General features: G+C 45.2%; 2 protein-coding genes across 7 annotated transcripts in view; one reads left to right on the top strand and one right to left on the bottom strand.

Annotated features, from left to right (window-relative positions):
• Positions 1-12,067, bottom strand: part of STRADA (STE20 related adaptor alpha) — a 39,283-nt gene extending 27,216 nt beyond the window's left edge. For 5 of the 6 annotated variants that reach the window (XM_050764964.1, XM_050764966.1, XM_050764968.1 and 2 more), the window contains exon 1: positions 11,956-12,067. The gene's annotated coding sequence lies outside the window, so the exon portion shown is untranslated. Of the gene's footprint in view, positions 1-11,932 lie in introns of all 6 variants that reach the window. The other variant, XM_050764965.1, reaches the window with a different exon arrangement.
• Positions 1-15,474, top strand: part of PSMC5 (proteasome 26S subunit, ATPase 5) — a 139,223-nt gene that overhangs the window by 35,863 nt on the left and 87,886 nt on the right. The gene's annotated exons all lie outside the window — the stretch shown is intronic.

The raw sequence follows: 15,474 nt of genomic DNA, 5'->3' as shown, positions 1-15,474 counted from the left end.
TATCTGCAAAAAAAGTTTCTATGGTCTGGAAAAATTTCAGAATTTAAAAATAAAATCAAATTTTCTTTCTTTCTTTCTTTTTTTTTATGAGACAGGGTTTCATTCTATTGCCCAGGTTGGAGTGCAGTGGCACAATCTCAGCTCACGGCAACCTCTGCTTCCAAGGTTTAAGCGATTCTCCTGCCTCCGCCTCCCAAGTAGCTGGGACTACAGGTATGCATCACCATCCCTGGCTAATTTTTGTATTTTTAGTAGAGTGAGGGATTCACCATGTTAGCTAGGTTGGTCTCGAACTCCTGACCTCAAGTTATCTACCCGCCTCGGCCTCCCAAAGATCTGGGATTACAGGTGTCAGCCACCCCACCAGCCTAAAACAGAATGTATTTCAAACTAACTTGTGTATTTATAAACACCTATAGATGCTCAGACATCCACCTTTAAAAATTCTAATTCTGCAGGTCTGGGGAGGGCCTTGGACATCTATATAGTTTTAAAAGTTCTAGCTGCTACCACTACCACCATCCTTCCCCACCTCACCACAAAAACAACAACAAAAGCCATGCATTGTCAGGATTGAGAACCACTGAGAAAACAGATGGAGTAAGTTCCAGGCTCTTTTCTGCTTTTTCTAATCAGGTCTTGGAATAGTTCCTCAAATGTACAACTGATTAAAAATCTCCAGTTAAATGGATAGTAAGAATCTTAAGAATATGAATATATTGGCTGGGCGTGGTGGCTCATGCCTATAATCCTAGGACTTTCGGAGGCTGAGGTGGGTGGATCACCTGAGGTCAGGAGTTCAAGACCAGCCTGGCCAACATGGTGAAACCCCATCTCTACTAAAAATACAAAAATTAGCTGGGCATGGTGGCAGGTGCCTGTAATCCCAGCTACTCGGGAGGCTGAGGCAGGATAATCGCTTGAACCCGGGAGGTGGAGGTTGCAGTGAGCCAAGATCGCACCATTGCACTCCAGCCTGGGGAACAAGAGCAAGACTTCGTCTCAAAAAATAAATAAATAAATATTATGAATATACCTTGCTGTTTTTCCACTTGTAGGAATTTGCCCTAGGGAAAATTTATGTAGAAATTTAGTTACAAGGATATCTCCTATAGTATCACTGTCTATTATAGCAACCACTAGCCAAATGTGGTTAAACTTACAACTGAATTTGTAATAAATAAATAAAATTAAAATTTCAGTTCCTGTGGCTGGGTGTGGTGGCTCACACCTGTAATCCCAGCACTTTGAGAGGCTAAGTGGGGAGGATCACTTGAGCCCAGGAGTTCAAGACCAGCCTGGGAAACAGAGTGAGACCCCGTCTCTACCCCCACCCCAACACTGGCCAAAAAAAAAAAAATTAGCCAGGTGTGGTACTGATACTCTTAGCTACTTGGGAGGCTGAGGTGGGAGGATCACCTGAGCCTGGGAAGTCAAGAGTGTGATGAGCTGTTACTGTACCACTATACTCCAGCCTGGGTGACAGAGAGACATCCTGTCTAAAAAAAAAAATTCAGTTCCTCAATCACATTACATTTCAAGTTCTCAGGAGTCACATGTAGCTAGCAGCTTCTCTATTAGAAGATGAGAATGCCTGGGAAAGCACAGAACCAGCTGAATGTATCCATGGCTTATCGTTTTTGAAATTCTTTTTTTTCTTTTGAGACAGAATCTCGGGCTTGTGGCCCTGGCTGCAGTGCAGTGGCATGACGACGGTTCACTGCATCCTTGACCTCCCAGGCTCAAGCAATCCCCCACCTCAGCCTCCTGAGTAGCTGAGACCACAGGTATGTGTCACCATGCCTGGCTAACTTTTTTTTTCTGAGAAAAAGTCTGGCTCTGTTGCCGAGGCTGGAGTACAGTGGCACAATCTCAAAGGCTCACCACAACCTCCACCTCCCAAGGTCAAGTGATGCTCCCACCTCAACCTCCCGAGTAGCTGGGACTACAGGCATGCACCATGATACACAGCCAAGTTTTGTATAGATGAGTTTTCACCATGTTGCCCAGGTTGGTCTTGAATTCCTGGGCTTGTGATCCACCCACCTCAACCTCCTAAGTGTTAGAATTACAGGCGTGAGCCACTGCGCCTGGCCAATTTTTTATTTTTAGTACAGACAGGTCTTGCCATATTGCCCATGTTGGTCTTGAACTCCTGAGCTCGAGACCCTCTGTGAAATTCTTAATTAATTAGTTCAGACCTATGTAAGAGTTATGTCAAATAATCCCACTGGGCAAAGTCACCTAATTTAGTCTCTCAGAAATACATCGGAAACAGTTCATCTTGAGGGAAACACTGGAAGCAGCACTCCTCCATGTTAGGTGTATTGGTGCTACTGGTGGTTCACTATTTATAGTTTCTTCTTGTTACCTTTAATGGTAAGGAACAGCCATGACAGGAAATTCACAGTCCCTATCTTAAAATTCCAAGTACATTTTATTGTCATGCTAGGTGAAGTCCAATCACGTCTGCGTTTGTGTGCATGTGTGTATGTGCATAGTGGCATATTCTTTTTGGGAGACAGAATCTCGCTCTGTCGCCCAGGCTGGAGTGCAGTGATGTGATCTTGGCTCACTGCAACCTCTGCTTCCTGGGTTCACGCAATTCTCCTGTCTCAGCCTCCGGAGTAGCTGAGGCTATAGGCACGTGCCACCACGGCCAGCTAATTTTTTGTATTTTTAGTAGAGACAGGGTTTTTGCTATGTTGCCCAGATTAGTCTCGAACTCCTGAGCTCAGGCAGTCCACCTGCCTCGGCCTCCCAAAGTGCTATGATTACAGGTGTGAGCCACCGCAGCTGGCCAACAGTGGCATATTAAAAACCATTCTTTTTTTTGGAGACAAGGTCTTGCTCTGTCACCTAGACTGGAAAGCAGTGGTGCAACCACAGCTCACTGCAACCTCAACCTCCTGGGCTCAAGCAATCCTCCTACCTCAGCCTTCTGAATAGCTGGGATCACAGGTGTGAGCAACTGCCTGGCTAGTTAAAAAAAATTGTTTGTATAGGCCAGGTGTGGTGGCTCACGTCTGTAGTCTCAGCATTTTGGGAGGCTGAAGCAGGTGGATTGCTTGAGCTCAGGAGTTCAAGACAAGCGTGGGCAACATGGCAAAAGCCCATCTCTACAAAAATATAAAAATTAGCCAGGCATGGTGGCATGTGCCTGTAGCCCCAACTACTTGGGAGGCTGAGGTGGGAGGATAGCTTGAACCTGGGAGACAGAGGTTGCAGTGAGCCACGATCGCACTACTGCACTCCAGCCTGGGTGACAGACTATGTTGTCCAGGCTGGTCTTGAACTCCTGGGCTCAAGTGATTCTCCTACCTTGGCCTCCCAAAGTGGTAAGATCAACAGTATGAGCCACCACACTCAGCCTAAAAACCATTCTCTTTTTTGGGAAGGACAGAGTCTCGTGCTGTTGCCCATGCTGGAATGCAATGGTGTGGTCTCAGCTCACTTCAACCTCCACCTCCCGGGTTCAAGCGATTCTCCTGCCTCAGCCTCCCAAGTAGCTGGGATTATAGGCACCTGCCACCATGCCCAGCTAATTTTTTTTTTTTTTGTATTTTTAGTAGAGACAGGGTTTTACCATGTTGGTCAGGCTAATCTTAAACTCCTGACCTCAGGTGATCTGCCCTCCTTGGCCTCCCAACTAAAACCCATTTCCTAAGAAGATTTTGGGCCTGCCAAGGGGCACAAGCTAGACACACTTTTGCAAAGAGGTAGAATGCCCTTCTATTAAGGTATGAATTTTTATCAGGCTCCTCAATTTTTACTACTAAATGTTTACGACATATGGGTCATATATAACTGACAATAAAACAGCAGTACTCCTGGTATTTGTCAGAGTACAATCTCTTTTATTTTTTAATCTCCTTTTTAAAATTGTATTCAATTCTCTTGTTTTTTCTTCTTCCTTTTATCTTTGCTTTTCTATTCTTGTTTATATTATTTTTCATCTGAAGTGGAACTTGCTCAAAGAATACAATCTTCAACCCATTCCCATCCCCATATCTCTCAAAAGACCAATTTAAAGAAACAGTATTTACAGACTGGGATTCTGCAGAAGAAGGGTTAATATAGCAGGCCTAACTTCTTATCCTTTAACAAGTCTGCTTTAGCCACTGGCTGGCATCGGGGAACGAGGATTTTGAGAGATTTCCCATTTTCCTAGAAATGACAGAAGTGGCTTATTATGCCTAAATTATTTGTACAAACAGTACGGTTTATGCTGCTTTCTCCTTCTGGGAGTCCAGTTTTGACACATGCCAGGCAGAGGCTGCCTACATGACCATCCTGGGTATGGAGTTTCTAATGAGCTGTCCTGGTTGATAACATTTCACACATGCTGCCACAACTTCTGCTTTGAGGTCTGTGTCACTCTACTGGGGGAGGATCCTTGGAAGTTTGCTCCTGGTTTCCCCCAGACTTCAACCCATGTGCTGTTTCCCTTTGCTGGTTTTTCTTTGTATTCTTCTGTTGAAATAAATCCTAGCCATGAATGTGACTATATGCCAAGTCCTGTGAGTCCTCCTAATCAATTACTGAACCTGAGGGTGTTCTTGGGAACCTCCAACACAGGGATACCTGAAGGAAATTATTTTAAATGTTCTAAATCTATTCCTGGATTAAGGCTGGCCAATGGATGGCTACAGGCCTAGGTCTTATTCTATTTGCCTCCAATAAAATTGTTTTTACTAAACCATACTTGAATAGCCTTTATTTTATATCCAAAGCTCTAAGAAACTTGTCACTGTTTTCAATAAGAATGTTCTAAAAATGCTTTTATTACTGTGTTCACTAAATGAGAAGAGGCAGAAGAAATGTCATTCTGGATTAAGAATCAGGGACAGGCCGGGCACGGTGGCTCATGCCTGTAATTCCAGCACTCAGCAAGGCTGAGGGAGGCGGATCACTAGAGGTCAGGAGTTAGAGGCCAACCTGGACAACATGGTGAAACCCCATCTCTATAAAAAATATAAAAATTGGCCGGGCGTGGTGGCACTAGCCTGTAATCTTAGCTACTTGGGAGGCTGAGAATCGCTTGAACCTGGGAGGCAGAGGTTGCAGTGAGCCAAGATTGCGCCACTGCACTAAAGCCTGGGTGACAGAGTGAGACCCTGTCTCAAAAAAAAAAAAAAAAGAAAAAAGAATCAGGGATACTTTTGCTTTTTCTGAATTTTTGCCAAACTAACTTTGACCAAATTAATCTTTCCCTAACAGCATTTATCAAATGTGTATTTCAGTCTTAGGTAAGAAAATGGTAAAGACACACAAAGAACTTGGAAACGTTTCAAAGATAGTAAAGATTAATTTAGAAAAATAGAAGCTATTAGGAAAGGTTAACATCTAGAAAAGAGCGAATTTGGCCGGGCACGGTGGCTCACACCTGTCATCTCAACATTTTGGGAGGCCAAGGCAGGGGATCACCTGAGGTCAGGAGTTCAAGACCAGCCTGACCAAAAGGGAGAAACTCCATCTCTAATAAAAAATATAAAAATTAGACATGGTGGCGGGCACCTGTAATCTCAGCTATTTGTGAAGCTGAGACAAGATAATCGTTTGAACTCAGGAGGTGGAGGTTGCAGTGAGCAAGAATGCGCCATTGCACTCCAGCTTGGGCAACACAGCGAGACTCCATCTCAAAAAAAAAAAAAAGAAAAGAGAGAGCTAATTTCACCCATAGTGTTACTATACAAATGGTAAGAATAATCAATAAGGTTAAAATATGGCTAAAGGCTCATTAAGAGTAACCTGAAGTCAGAGATTTATACTTAACGTGACAATATGGTGTGGTGAAAAAAACACATACTCTGAAATAAGACAAGCATGGTATGAATTACATTCTTGCGTCTGTGTTAACTTGATCAACATACTTTGGCTTGCTGAATCTCAACGTTAGTAACTCTAAAATGAGGTTAATGACATCTGTCTGACACCTGAGACAAAAATACCTTTCTCCCTCTGATAGTGATGCTTATAATAATGGCTTATGTTTCTAGGAGAGACTTTAAAATTAACTTTTTCAGAGAATTAGAAAGATTAGATAGTCAGGTTTCTAAGATTTTAGAATCTCACCTCTCTCCCAAGGTCCCAATTAAGGTAAAGGAATACAAATAATAACCATATATCTGAGGACAGAATGAGAGGAGCTATTAGTAGATGAAATCTCAGTAAATTTCTAGGAGGTGAAAAGTGGACAGAAGGGTGCTGTCTCAGGAAATGGAGAGAAAGCTGCAGGCTAGAATGTGAATGCAGACTATAGTAGAGGAGACGGCAGTTCTGCCCAGCAGACAATCCTAAGGGGCTCTGAAATAAAACTGTAGCAATAAGGAATGAGGGAAGGAGAAGTGGGGCTGAAAACAAGTCCCTGGCATAACTGCCCACTCATGTCTATAAGTCTTAAATCCACAGAGCTCCCAGTCAGCAGCTTTTCTATTCCTTTTTTTTTTTTTGAGATGGAGTCTGGCTCTGTCGCCCAGGCCAAGCTGGAGTGCAATGGCGCGATCTTGGCGCACTGCAACCTCTGCCTCTTGGGTTAAGGGATTCTCCTGCCTTAGCCTCTGGAGTAGCTGAGATTACTGGCATGTGCCACTACGCCTGGCTAATTTTTGTATTTTTAGTAGAGACAGGGTTTAACCATGTTGGCCAGGCTGGTCTCAAACACCTCAGGTGATCCACCCGCCTCGGCCTCCCAAAGTGCTGGGGTTACAGGCGTGAGCCACCGCACCCAGCCCCATATACATTTTTAAATGAAATTATTTGAGAATGTACTCCAGTAAAATGAGGCTAAAATCTAAAAAGGAAGCTATGAGATATAAAAAATGGTGTGTCCAGCCGGCCGCAGTAGCTCACTCCTATAATTCCAGAACTTTGGGAAACTGAAGTGGGCGGATCACCTGAGGTCAGGAGTTTGAGACCAGCCTGCCCAACATTGCAAAACCCCATTTCTACTAAAAATACAATAATTAGCCAGGCATGTTTGCGGGTGCCTGTAATGCCAGCTATTCGGGATGCTGAGGCAGGAGAATTGCTTGAACTTGGGAGGCGGAGGTTGCAGTGAGCCAGGATCACGCCATTGGACTCCAACCTGGGTGACAGAGTGAGACTCTGTCTCAAAAAAAAAAAAAAAGTGGTGTGTCCATTGAAGAGATATCTCATGATGATAGCTATGAAGCTGATCAATCAGTCAAAATTAGAACATGAACTTGGCAGGTTGAAGAAAATATAATAATATCATTAAAGATTATAAAGGATGAAAAATATCAGGGACAGGGTAGAAAGTGGCCTGTTTCTTCCCCCCGCCCCTCCTCCAAAAAAATCAAACAGAAAGGCTACCAAAAATTCCAACAGAAATTAAAACTATATTTTAAAAGTCAAAGTCCAAATTTGAAACAAACTTAAATGTGTTATAATTTTGAGATAGTATGGCTGGGCGCAGTGGCCACACCTATAATCCCAGCACTGTGGGAGGTCGAGGAGGGTGGATTACCTGGGGTCAGGAGTTCAAGACCAGCCTAGTCAACATGGTGAAACCCTGTCTCTACCAAAAATACAAAAAGTAGCTGGGCGTGGTGGCACATGCTTGTAGTCCCAGCCACTGGAGAGGCTGAGGCAGGAGAATCGCTTGAACCTGGGAGGTGGAGGTTGCTGTGAGCCAAGATTGTGCCACTGCACTCCAGCCTGGGCAACAGAGTGAGACTCTATCTCGGAAAAAAAAAAAAAATTTTTTTTTGAGATAGTTCAGCAAGGAATGAGAAAGAAAATCCACTTGCCCTTGAATGATAAGGAAGTTAGGACAGGGGAATAGAGTGCAGAATAACGCTTGGCTGTTCTGTGAATAATACTTATAAGACTATAAGTGCTCATTATCAGCTTATAAATTTTAAGTCTATAGACAAAGCATGATAAACTTAATTACAGTTATATAACAGAATGTAAATGCCTTCAAATTTGATAATATGAAAGTAAAGTTTCACCAGACCGAAGATGGGAAATGGAACAGGGAAGAGATAGAGGAATGACTGGGGAAGCTAATATCCCTATCTTCCCAAAAAGGTAAAGTTAATGCCGAAAGTTGATAGGATAACAAATAGAAACTTATGTACAATATTTAAGGTTACAAAGGTAACCAACAGAAGTAAAAATAGAGGGATTCAACTATCAAAAGTTGGGAGGTGCTAGCTGGGCACAGTGGCTCATGCCTATATTCCCAGCACTTTGGGAAACAGAGGTGGGTGGATCACTTGAGCCCAGGAGTTTGAAACCCCGTCTCTATAAAAAATACAAAAACTGGCCAGGTGTGGTGGCATGTGCCTGTGGTCCCAGCTACTAGGGAGGCTGAGATGGGAGGATCACTTGAGCTCCAGAGGTGGAGGCTGCAGTGAGCTGAGATTGAGCCACTGCACTCCAGCTTGGGCAACACAGGGTCCCTGAAAAGAAAACGAAAAGAAACAAAAAGAAGAAAGAAAAGAAAAGGAAAGAAAAGAAAAGGAAAGAAAAGAAAAAGTTGAGAGGCAGTGAGGAAGGGGTGGTGTGAGATTCCGCATGACCTTTATTCTCTTGGAAAAATAAGGATAAGCTTCCCTAGTCATTTCTCTGTCTCTCCTGTCAGTGGAAAGTCTAAACATGTTGTTTAAAATTACAGAAGTCCATCATTAAAGAACTAAAACAAAAAATGATTAAATAATTAATGGGGGCCGGGCCCAGTGGCTCATGCCTGTAATTCCAGCACTTTGGGAGGCCGAGGCAGGCAGATCGCCTGAGCTCCGCAGTTTGACACCGCCCCGGGCAACATGGTGAAACCCCATCTCTCCTAAAATACAAAAAATTAGCAGGGTGTGGTGGCATGCACCTGTAATCCCAGCTACTCGGGAGGCTGAGGCAGGAGGTTGAAGTGAGCTGTGATCGTGCCACTGCACTCCAGCTTGGGCTGCAGAGTGACACTCCATCTCAAAAAAAAAAAAAAAAAAAAAAAAAAAAAGGCCGGGTGCGTTGGCTCACGCCAGTAATCCCAGCACTTTGGGAGGCCGAGGCAGGCGGATCATGAAGTCAGGAGATCAAGACCATCCTGGCTAACACGGTGAAACCCCGTCTCTACTAAAAATACAAAAAATCAGCCAGGCGTGGGGGCGGGCGCCTGTAGTCCCAGCTACTCGGGAGGCGGACACAGAACGGCGTGAACTCGTGAGGCGGAGGGAGACCCCGCCACTGCACTTCAGCCTGGGCGAAAGCAAGACTCCATCTCAAAAAAAAAAAAAAAAAAAAAAAGGGAACAGACACAAGGATGGAGGGGGGGGGAGAGAGAGAGAGAGAGAGAGAGAGAGAGAGAGAGAGAGGGAGAGAGGGGGGGAGAGAGAGAGAGAGAGAGAGAGAGAGAGAGAGAGAGAGAGACGAGAGACCAGTACTTTTCTTTATAGCCCCCTATACAATTATTTTAATAACTGCACACAGGTATTTTCTTTGATAAAATCTTATTAATAAATTTCATCTGAGCTGGTTTAGAATAGCTCTACCTAGTGATTAAGAGTAAATGGTATACAAATTATGAAGGACTTTTCTATTTTCAGATTGAATCATGTAGAAATTAACTTGCCCAGGCTGGTCTCAAACTCCTGAACTCAAGCTATCCTCCTGTATCGGCCTCCCAAAGTGCTAGGATTACAGGCATGAGCCACCATGCCCGGTTATCTGTATGACATTAACATCATCACTATGCTCCCTTCAAATGTCCTTAAAACGAAAATGTAAATTTCCTTAAAATGTAAATTCAAATGGAAGGGGAGGGCAGATGGGTATCATTCGAAAGATATATCCACACTTATCAAGAATGAATAAATACATATGTAGGTGTATATATTATGCATATATTATATATGCACATTATGTTATATAATGTATACATATATGTATACATAATACATTATGTATATATCACATATGCAACATATATGTATTAATATGTATATTATATATGTACATATATACATATTGTATAATATATATGTACACATATATGTATGTGTGTATATATATTTTTTGCAGACAAGGTCCTGCTCTGTTGCACAGGCTGGAGTGCAGTGGTACTATCATAGTTCATTGCAGCCTTAAACTCTTGGGCTCAAGTGATCCTCCCACCTTAGCCCCCCAAGTAGCTAGGACTACAGGTACGCGCCACCAAGCTCGGCTAATTTTTTTAAATTTTCAGTAGAGATGAGGCCTTGCTATGTTGCCCTGGCTGGTTTCAAACTCCGGAGCTCAAGCAATCCTATTGCCTCAGTCTCTCAAAGTGCTGGGATTACAGAGGTGGGCCACAGCACCCAGACTATCAGAAACATTTAACACTATAATTTAACACTATATATGTGTGTGTGTGCATACACACACACACAACAAAGCAATATTACTAGTGGACAGATATAGAAACAGCTTTATTGGCGGGACGCGGTGGCTCAGCCTGTAATCCCAGCACTTTGGGAGCCCGAGGCTAGTGGATCACCTGAGGTCAGGAGTTCGAGACCGGCCTGACCAACACGGTGAAACCCCGTCTCTACTGAAAATACAAAAATTAACCGGGTGTGGTGAGGGGTGCCTGTAATGCCAGCTACTCGGGAGGCTGAGGCAGGAGAACTGCTTGTACCCAGGAGGCTGAGGTTGCAGTGAGCGGAGATGGAGCCATTGCATTCCAGCCTGGGCCACAAGGGCGAAACTCCATTTCAAAAAATAAAATAAAAATCAAGAGAGAAAATAATAAACCCAGCAAACATTTATGGCAAACTTTCTACGTGTCAGGCACTGTGCTAAATGCTTCATGAGCAGCTCACAAGTATTATCATCTCTGTTTTACAGATCAGGAAATTAAGGTGCAGGGAGGTTAAATGCCCAAAGTCACACAGGTAAGTGGTAGGGACTAATTAAATCTGTTCCAAAGCCTGTGCTCTAAAAACCAGAGTAAACTTCCTCCATTTCTGGGGCCACAACCATAAACACTGCATTCCAGCCAAAACACCTCTTAAGAAATCTGATTAAAAAGTAGGGGACAGATTTGACCAGTTTAGCACTGTACCTAAAGGCTGAATTCACAGGCTTCTAGGCCGGTGATCAAATTTGGTTTCTTCCTTAACTCTCAGAGACAAGAAACAGTCCTGGGTGTCTTCAGAAAGGTATGAGTGTCAATGAAGAATTGTCTTAACGTCGCATATACGTATTGGAACATGGTTCTACTTGAACAGATATTACAATAAGAAAAGGGCAGATTCCAACGGCTTTTTCTTCGAGGAAAGTCAAGTTAAAGTATGTTAGGATACAGGAGAAGGCTGGGCAGAGAGGTTAGTTCCCTATTTCCTGAGAGCTATGAACAATTTTACCTACCCAATGCCCTTCCCTCGAACTCTCTTCCTTACCCCCAACCCCCAACCCCCAACCCCCATCTCCGGCGCCCATATCCCCTGCAGTCACTCAAAAAACATTTTTGGAAAACAAAAAGACAATGAGCTCTTCGTTTAGGCCGATTCTGGGAGCCATCTGTATCTTGTGTCCTTACGAGGACTTGACCTGCTGCCCGTCAGCCCGAGGTGCGCGGCGGCTGGGGAGAGCGGGGAGTTCAGCACCGGAGTCGGCCACCACTCTGCCTGAGCAGGACAAACCGGCACCCAGCCCTAGGTTCCCCACCTGGAAGCCCTGGGGTGTGGGGAGGAAGGGGAAAGCAGGAGCTCGCCTCTCTCGCCCGGCAACTCCGCTTCAGCGTCTCCCCGCCAGGCCCAAACCTATTCTGCTCTCGGGCTGCGGCGCCTCATTGCGGGAGTCGAGGACGCGGGTTAAAAAGGGGGCCCGTGGAGGGTGAGGGTGAGCCCGGGATGGCCGCTCCGACGAAGGCCCGGGCCTGGGGAGATGGAATCGGTGGCAGAGCGAGGAGGGACTGGCCCCGGCGGCTCACCAGGCACCCCGCCAGGCAGGTACCTGTTCCTGGAGTTAGCAAGTAGCCCCGACCGTCTTGGCTCCGCCTCCTCAGTTTTACGGCCGCGCCGCCGCCAGGCCGGTTGCTGGGAGGGGAGTACGCAACGTGCCATGCGCAGTCGGGCGACCGGGAGGGCGGATAGAGCGCTCCGCTCCGCCCCCCCGCCCCGCCCCTCCCCCCCCCTCCCCTCCCCTCCCCTCCCCTCCCCTCCCTGCGGGGAAGCCCCGCCCTTCCGAGGGGCCCCGGGTGCGGCCGGCCCCAGCAGCTGTAGCGCTGAGAGTTTTCACCTCTGGTGGTCTCTTCCGTCGCGCGGCGCTTCCGCCTAGAGCCTCCGCCGCCGCAGCAGGAGGGGGAAGCAGGTGGCTTCAACAATGAAAGACCAGAGAAAGGCAAACTTGGCTGTTCCTGAGAATTGTTTTTTTCTCATTTCATGTGGTAGGACTTCTATGGGAAAACCTGCCTCGCACTTTTCTCAAATGCCCCTCACTTTGGCCTTTCGGGCACCAGACAACAAGCTGCAAAGGGGGAAGTCTATCCGTTCTTTGCTCCCCACTATTTGTAAAACGAGGAAAATAGCTCAACTAATGAAAACGATCATCTTGTCCCCTCTGTATCTTGCCCCCACCCCGGAAGCCTTCCTCATCCACAGCTGAAGCCGTTTGTGGAAACCTATCAGGTTTGTCCAAGCCAGGTTATGCAGAGCTTGAGAAATGAGGAAGTGATGGACTAAGCCCCACTCCTGTGAGACTAGGTTTTTCAGTGACTTACTTAACCCCGCGTGCGCAGGAGAGGGTGTCCAAAACGCGGATATATACCATCAGGTAATGAACACTCGCTCTTCGCAGCTCTGAGCCTTAACACAGATTTAGACTGTCCTAACTTCCAAGACTGGGGAAGTTTAGCTACATCCAAATAGGGACTGATAGAAATATGCTCCTGGAAGGCCGGGCGCGGTGGCTCACGCCTGTAATCCCAGCACTTTGGGAGGCCGAGGCGGGTGGATCACGAGGTCAGGAGATCAAGACCATCCTGGCTAACACGGTGAAACCCCGTCTCTACTAAAAATACAAAAAAATTAGCCGGGCGTGGTGGCGGGCGCCTGTAGTTCCAGCTACTCAGGAGGCTGAGGCAGGAGAATGGCCTGAACCTGGGAGGCGGAGCTTGCAGTGAGCAGAGATCTTGCCACTACACTCCAGCCTGGGCGACAGTGAGACTCTGCCTCAAAAAAAAAAAAAAAAAAAGAGAAAAAGAAAAATATGCCCCTGGAATTGTGGGACCTGTATGCACATGAAGTCTCATTTGATCTTACATATATCATTTTTTTTTTTTTTTTGGTGGTGGGGGGATGGAGTATCGCTCTGTCGCCCAGACTGGAATGCAGTGACGTGATCTGGGCTCACTGCAAACTCTGCCTCCTGGGCTCAAGCAATTCTCCTGTCTCAGCCTCCAAAGTCGCTGGGACTACAGGCGCATGCCACCATGCCCGGCTGATTTTTGTATTTTTGGCAGAGATGAGGTTTCACCATATTGGTCAGGCTGGTCTTGAAATCCTGACCTCAGGTGATCCACCAGCCTTGGCCTCCCAAAGTGCTGGGATTACAGGCCTGAGCCACATCACTTTGATTTTATCGAGTGCTTTGACATTGCTAAGGGCTACCCTCACATGCTCTCATTCTCAAAAATAAGATGCCACTCTCAGAAGCAAACTTGGTAAACTCACAAAGCAACACAGTATAAACAGAGAAGTAAAATTTCTATCAGTGTTCTACTGAAGGGTCTTTCACATGTGGTCTTTTGGAGCAGAGTGTTAGAGAAGACTGCCTGAAAAGATGCTAAACTTCTTGCCATTACAAATGGGCAGAGAAAACATTGTTATTGTCTCCTAACTATTCTGTTTTAGCAGTCTGTAACAGAAGACACTCCTATGGGTATAACCCTTCTCTTTTTTTTGAGATGGAGTCTCGCTGTATCGCCCAGGCTGGAGTGCAGTGGTGCAATCTTGGTTCACTGCAACCTCTGCCTCCTGGGTTCAAGCGATTCTCCTGCCTCAGCCTCCTGAGTAGCTGGGATTACAGGTTTGTGCCACCGCACCCGGTTAATTTTTTAATTTTTAGTAGAGATGGGGGATTTGCCATATCGGCCAGGCTGGTCTTGAACCCCTGACCTCATGTGATCTGCCTGCCTCGGTGTCCCAAAGTGTGGGGATTACAGGCGTGAGCTATGGCGCCTGGCCTCTAGTCTCTCTTATATCCTTTCACATCATTCAAAATGAGAGGAGGCAGGAATGGTAAGGAATGAGAACCTGGGAGGATAAAGTACGCTATTTCACCTTTTCCTGCCAAATCCACTGGATTCTTGTACAACACAATTCTAAACAATCTTCACATTGCCAATTCCTATTGAATGGGTGGAATAAGAAATCAATGTTTTTCTTTGGTCTAAATTCCATCTAAAGAAAGTTGTTAGGGCTGGGCGCGGTGGCTCACGCCAGTAATCCCAGCACTTTGGGAGGCCAAGGTGGGTGGACCACAAGGTCAGGAGATCAAGACCATCCTGGCTAACATGGTGAAATCCAGTCTCTACTAAAAATACAAAAAATTAGCAGGGCATGGTGGCACGCGCCTGTAGTGCCAGCTACTCGGGAGGCTGAGGTAGGAGAATCGCTTGAACTTGGGAGATGGAAGTTGCAGTGAGCCAAAATTGCGTCACTGCACTCCAGTCTGGGTGACACAGTGAGACTCTGACTCAAAAAAAAAAAAAAAAAAAAAAAAAAAAAAGTTTCACATCTGGTCTTTACAGGGAAAGGTTTCCTATTACTAAGGAAACAGAATCATAAGCTACTCCCCTCTTCCTCAAAAAATACCCTATCAATTTTTGCAGATAAAGAACTCTGAAAGAATCTGCTTGGTTTCCATTGGGAGAAAGAAAAGCAAAAGAGGGTAAAGCAAGAATGCATCACTTGGAGACCAATCCTAGATGATGCCTTATACTTGCAAAGTGCTTAAACAGTTTACAAAACAATCTTACATATATAATATTATCTCTTAGTGTTCAACTACCTGTGAAGTAGGCTGAGCATATAATTAATATCTTCACTTCACATTAGGTTAATAACTTGCCCAAAGTCAAAGGATTAGTAATTAGTTCTGCTGGCACTAAAAGCCAGGTCTTTGTCTTACAGTCCAGTACTTATTTTCGCATTGCTAAACATCCAGGCAATGCAAACGAGATTGGAGACTTAGTGGTTTTCCAGTGTGTGACACTAAACAACATCCTCCTCTCTTTGTCCTCGCATTCACAGGAGAGCTAATGGAGTCTTAACTCAAGAGGTGGACTGCAGGGAGGAGCCCATAAATAACATATGGGGCTCTAAAAATATAAAATGTTTTAAAAATGACTGGTAACAACAAAAGCAATATTCAGATTAACTCTTTTGAAAGAAAAGCACTTCAGTGCTGACTTTTATTGAACAGAAATAACTTTCCTCTGAGCATACACTCTTGTAGGATAACTCCAGAAAG

This window comes from Macaca thibetana, chromosome 16 (genome assembly GCF_024542745.1).
Source record: "Macaca thibetana thibetana isolate TM-01 chromosome 16, ASM2454274v1, whole genome shotgun sequence".
Taxonomy (NCBI): Eukaryota; Metazoa; Chordata; class Mammalia; order Primates; family Cercopithecidae; genus Macaca; species Macaca thibetana.
This window is presented reverse-complemented; position numbering and strand designations above follow the sequence as displayed.